Raw genomic sequence first — 6,000 nt, 5'->3', positions numbered from 1 at the left:
AAATGTGAATACCTCACAGAAGCTCTGGGGACAGTTCACTGACTTCAATTATTATGGAAAGAAAGTGAAAGCTCAGGAGTGGTCTTTGAGTTGTGACAGCCCTCCTTGCATTGCAGGGACTGGCCTCAGATCAACCTAGGCTCTCTGGATAGGCTGGCTTCAGAGCATTTGGTTCTGAAGTGATCTAAACAAAGACATATTTTTTACGGCTATTCTAAAAAGATAACTGGAGCAGAGCATGGTGGCTCACGCCTGTAATCCCAGCACCTTGGGAGGCTGAGGCAGGCAGATCACCTGAGGTCAGGAGTTTGAGACCAGCCCGGCCAACATGGTGAAACCCTGTTTCTACTAAAAATACAAAAATTAACCGAGTGTGGTGGGCAGATGCCTGTAATCCCAGCTACTCAGGAGGCTGAGGCAAGAGAATCACTTGGACCCGGAAGGCAGAGGTTGCGGTGAGCTGAGATTGCGCCACTGCACTTGAGCCTGGGCGACAAAGCAAGACTCTGTCTCAAAATAAATAGATAGATAAACAGATAGCTATCTAGCCAGCTAGCTATCTGGTCTACCCTGTCCTCTGATGTTAGATGCCACAGAAATAGAGAAAATGCGATATCTTCTTTTCACTGTCTAACTCTGTTGGATAACATGATTTTTCTGTTTGACTGTGTTTTTCATGTTGTTAACTCTACATGTAGAATATGTCAGACCCATGAAGGTGTTTGGCTGAGAATCTTGGAGGTTGGGGTTGTAAACTGAATGTGTAGCCTCCTTCTATGGGAGAAGGAGTGTTCACAGAATGTGAGTGCTGAGTGTGGGAGATAATTTGAGGTAGGCAGCGTCTAAAATAGTTCCTGACAACCCAGTGTGATGACTCATACTTTGGGAGGCCGAGGCAGGAGTTTGAGACCAGCCTTGGCAACATCATCAGACCCTGTCTCGACAAAATAAAATAAAATAAATTAGCTTTGCATAGTGGCACATGCCTGTATCCTAGCTAGACTGAGGCAGGAGGATTGCTTGAGCCAGGAGTTCAAGGCCGCAGGGAGCTATGATTGCATCCCTGGACTCTGGCCTGGGCAACAGAGTGAGAACTTGTCTCTTAAAAAAAATTAAATTAAAATTGAAATGAATAAAATCATAAACAAAATAGCTCCTGATGATTTCCGCCTTCTAGTATTCATGTTCTTGTGCAGTTGCTATAGCCTCCCTGGGGTATGGGCTGGGCTTAGTGAGTCAATTCTAATGAACAGAATATGGCAAATGTGATGGGATATCACTTTTTAATACATTTATTTATTGTGAGACAGAGTCTTGCTCTGTTGGTCAGACTGGAGTGCAGTAGTGCAATCACAGCTCACTGCAGCCTTGAACTCCTGGTCTCAAGCCGTCTTTCTGCCTCAGCCTCCGGAGTAGCTAGAACTACAGGCATGTGCCACCACAACGTACTAACTTTTTATTCTAGGAGAGATGGGGTCTCACTATGTTGCCCAGGCTGGTCTCAAACTCCTCGGCTCAAGTGATCTTCCTATATTCTCCTTCCAAAGTGCTGGGATTATAGGCGTGAGCCACTAAGCCTGGCCAGAATGTTACTTTCCTGACCAGATTACATGTAGACTCTGACTTCTGTCTTGCTTGCCCTCTCCTATTCTATATCTTTGATCTTCTGTAGTTTGAATATGATATGCCCAGGTATAGTTTTGGGATTTTTTGTTTGTTTTTGCATTTGTCCTTCTTGGTGTTCTCTAAGCTTCCTGGATCTGTCGCTTGGTGTCTGACATTGTTTCGTGGAAATTCTTAGTCATTATTTCAAATAATTCTTCTGTACTCTTTCTCTTTCTTCTCTTTCTGGTATTCTCATTGTGCATGTGTTATATCTTTTGTAGTTTTCCACCAGTACGTGGATATTCTGTTTTTGTTTTGTTTTGTTTCCAGTCTGTGTTCTCTTTGCGTTTCAGTTTTGGAGATTTCTATTGATGTATCCTCAAGCTCAGAAATTCCTCACCCATGTCCAATCTACTACTAAGACCTTCAAAGGCATTCTGCATCTGCCTTAGTAGTTTTGATCTCTAGCATTTCTTTTAGGTTCTGTCTTAGGATTTTCATCTCTCTGCTTACATTGCTCAACTGTTCTTGCATGCTGTGTGCTTTCTCTATTAGAGCCTTTAATAGACTGATCATAGATATTTTAAATTCCCATTCTGATAATTCCAACATCCCTGCCATATTTGGTTCTGATGCTTGCTTTGTCTCTCTAAACTGTATTTTTTGACTTTTAGTATGACTTGTAATTTTTTCTTGTTAGCTGGTCATGGTGTACTGGGTAAAAGGAACTGCTTTAAACAGACCTCTAGTAATGGGGGGTGGTGAAGTGAGGAAGAAGGCATTCTGTGAACCTGTGATTAGTCTCAGCCTCTTAGTGAATCTGTGCCTCTGAACTCACACACACTTCTCAGTCCTTTGTCTCCTCCACACCTTAGGTGGGACAGGATGGCTAGAGTTGCTGGAGTAAGGTATTTCCCTCCCCCAGGTCGGGTAGGCTGTGATAAAATCTCAGGGGCTTAGGCTCTGGTTGAATAGTTTCTCCTAAGGGAAGGCCTTGTTAAGAACAGGATGCTCTGCGCTTTTCAAAATGGTTCCTTTCCCCCTCCCTTTGCCAGAAGCATAAGGGCATTTTTCTTTGATATTTAATGTGAGAACCTGGTCGAGATTTTGCAGGTAAATTTCACAAAAGTGTGCATGGAGCCCCCTTTATGTCTGGGTCCCCCTGGAGTCTTTTTACTCTCAGTCTTGTCCACACGGAGCCAAAAGTAATTCATCATTTACAGTTTGGATTTTTCTACCTTGGCACTAGTTCCCACGGAGATTTCTGCTCATGAATTTCTGCTCTGGTAAGTAAGTTGTGATTCTCTGTATCCATCTGTCTGTCTCTCCATTTTGGGGGCAGTTGTTGTCCCTGGGACCTCACTTCTCTTAGAGTTCTAAGAAGAGTTGATTATTCAGTTTGTTCAGCTTTTTGCTTGTTCGGGGGCAGTGGCATCTCCCAAGCTTCCAAGTACCAGAAACCAGAAATGTCTCTTGCTAGCTCGATTGAAGCCTGTCGCGATGTTATGAGCTGCCCTATAGAGAGACCCAGATATCGAGAAACTGAGGGAGGCCTCCAGCCAACAGCCAGCAAGGAACTGAGGCCCTTATTCCAACTGAGACCCTTAATCTGGGTCTCTGAGAGGGATTGAATTCTGCCTAACAATCACTTGGGTGAGCTAGAAAGTTGGTCCTGCCAGGTGGAGCCCTGAGCGATCATGGGCCCAGCTGACGCCTCCACTGTAGCCTCAGGGAGACTCTGACATAGGGGGCTTGGCCACACAGTGCCTGGGTTCCTAACTACAGACTTCACGAGGTCATCAAAGTTCTTTGTTTCAAGCTGCTAAGCTTTGAGTTAATTTGTCTGTCTTTTAAGATAATGAATATTTCATCCAGTCCAAGTTCTGTATTCTCAGAGAGCTGACAGAGACCTGGAGAATGTCAGTCCTTTTCCTACGCTCTCACACACTTGGACCGGATTTGAAGCCAGGCCCCTGAATTTCCTGGCCTGGGCCCTCCCATCTCTTTGAATGCCCGTCTGCAATTTGACATTACATAGATTTGCCTGGCATGGTTTTTTTTCAACTCCCTTTAAGCGAGCTCACACTTTTTCCTAATAGAATATCGATATCTCCATTTCTACCTGGCCAGGAAGAGGACAGGGCAGAGTGTGCAAGCCTGATCTCCAAGCCAATCTGCTCCTCCCCTGACTCCCAGGCTCCTTCTCCCGATCGATCCCCATTCCAGGTACTGGGCTTGGTCTTCTGCTCTGAAAGGCCCTGAAATTGCCAAATCTCCATGGACAGTAGATTCGAGTGTTTTCCAGCCTTTCTCTGTCCTCCTACCATTTAGAGCTTTCTTCTCCTGTTAATCCTTAGTGGAAATGAACAGCAGCCTCTCCTGATCCCCATTCTTCTCAAGTCACGTATGTTACGTGCCTTCCTTTAGTCCTGAGTCCTCTGAGGAGAGGGTGTGGAGGAGGCTCTGGGATGGAGAGGACAGTCCCAGAGGCACAGCTTTCAGTGTCCAGGCTGAGGATAAGAGGAGGATGGGGTAGGGTGGGCCTAAGTGAAGCTGGGCACAGAGGGTGTGGCTGGCCCTGGGAGAGACTTGGCCTGAGGGAAGCCAGTGGCCCAGGCAGAGGTGGAGAAAAATAGGGAGTATGTGTGGGGTAAAAGGCAGGGCTGGAGTTGTGCAATGTGCATAGGAGCAATGGTTTGAGGGTCAAAACCAGGCTGCTGGGCAGAAGTTGTTTGGAGCATGGAAGCAGGGCAGCTACCAGCTTTAAAAAAGGGCAAGGCTAGGTGGGGGACCAGGAACTTAGGCCTCAAACACAGGTATCAGCTGCAAGTAGACTTTGATGAAACTTGATACTAAAGCAGCCATCTGCCCGGTGGCCTGTTCGCTCCTACGTACAGCAGGAACCAAACTTCAGGCATGGACGTCCTTCATTTTCAGTGATTTTCCACCTCATATCAAGTGCCCTCACTCAGAATAAGGAAGAAGCGGAGTCGCGGTTGTTCGCCTTTCATCCTCACAGACTGGCTCCTCAGCGGCCTGTGGGGTGAGAGTGAGGGGCCTGGCTGAGGTGGTGGTGGGTTATGGTGTCATGGGCTGCACACTTTCCATGTCTCCTGGCATAGCTGTGTCTGATCATGACAAGGAAAGAGAGAGGAGGTGCCCATATGTTTGGCTGCTTCAGGATTTCGGGGAGCTGTGGTTGATGAAGCCAAGAGGACAGTAGCTCCTTTAGATTCCAGATGAATCCACAGAAAGCTCATTTGACCCCGGAGAGGTTGGCAAGCAGGAGAGACCATCTACATCTTCCTGCCAGCTGGTAGATGCTCCAACTAATTTATAGACCGTTTTTCAACCTCCTTTTTTTTTTTTTTTTTGAGATGGAGTCTCACTCTGTCACCCAGGCTGGAGTGCAATGGTGTGATCTCAGCTCACTGTAACCTCCACCTCCGAGTTCAAGTGATTCTCCAGCCTCAGCCTCCCGAGTAGCTGGGATTACAGGCGCCTGCCACTGTGCCTGGCTAATTTTTTTTTGTCTTGTTAGTAGAGACAGAGTTTCACCATCTTGGCCAGGCTGGTCTTGAACTCCTGATTTCGTGATCCACCCACCTTGGCCTCCCAAAGTGCTGGGATTACAGGCGTGAGCCACCGTGCCTGACAATTTTTCAGCCTCTTGGTACTGAAGTGATCCTTGTGTGGAACAGAGCAGAAGTCACAAAATGACACAGTGTGATATTGTGAACTATAGGTCTTTGTCCTGTTTTCTGACAAACAGCTCCCTAAACTTTAAGAATAAGGGTTTTTATAATAAGAGTGTCTTTCAGCCGGGCATGGTGGTTCACGCCTATAATCCCAGCACTTTGGGAGGCCAAGGTGGGTGGATCACTTGAGGCCAGGAGTTCGAGACCAGCCTGGCCAACATGGTGAAACCCCATCTCTACAAAAAATACAAAAATTAGCATGGTGGTATGCACCTGTAATCCCAGCTACTTGGGATGCTGAGGCAGGAGAATCGCTTGAACCCAGGAGGTGGAGGTTGCAGTGAGCTGAGATTGCGCCACTGCACTCCAGCCTGGGTGACAGAGCCAGACTCGGTCTCAAAGGAAAAAAAAAAAAAAGGGCCGGGTGCGGTGGCTCACACCTGTAATCCCAACACTTTGGGAGGCCGAGGTGGGCGGATCATGAGGTCAGGAGATCGAGACCATCCTGGCTAACACAGTGAAACCCCATCTCCACTAAAAATACAAAAAATTAGCTGGGCGTAGTGGTGGGCGCCTGTAGTTCCCGCTACTCGGGAGACAGGAGAATGGTGTGAATCCGGAAGGTAGAGCTTGCAGTGAGCCGAAATTGCCCACTGCACTCCAGCCTGGGCAACAGAGGGAGACTACGTCTCAAAAA

General features: G+C 47.0%; 1 long non-coding RNA gene across 8 annotated transcripts in view; it reads left to right on the top strand.

Annotated features, from left to right (window-relative positions):
* The first annotated feature begins 1,560 nt into the window (after positions 1–1,560).
* The window catches only part of LOC117074336, a 53,012-nt gene continuing 48,572 nt past the window's right edge, over positions 1,561–6,000 (top strand). For 2 of the 8 annotated variants that reach the window (XR_004433556.1, XR_004433551.1), the window contains exon 1: positions 1,569–2,895. This is a non-coding gene — a long non-coding RNA (uncharacterized LOC117074336). Of the gene's footprint in view, positions 2,896–6,000 lie in introns of all 8 variants that reach the window. The other 6 variants (XR_004433555.1, XR_004433554.1, XR_004433552.1 and 3 more) reach the window with 6 other exon arrangements.

The sequence above is a fragment of the Trachypithecus francoisi genome, unplaced genomic scaffold (genome assembly GCF_009764315.1).
Source record: "Trachypithecus francoisi isolate TF-2019V2 unplaced genomic scaffold, Tfra_2.0 Lachesis_group5, whole genome shotgun sequence".
Lineage (NCBI taxonomy): Eukaryota > Metazoa > Chordata > Mammalia > Primates > Cercopithecidae > Trachypithecus > Trachypithecus francoisi.
The sequence above is the reverse complement of the archived record's forward strand: the minus strand, read 5'-3'. Positions and strand labels throughout refer to the sequence as shown.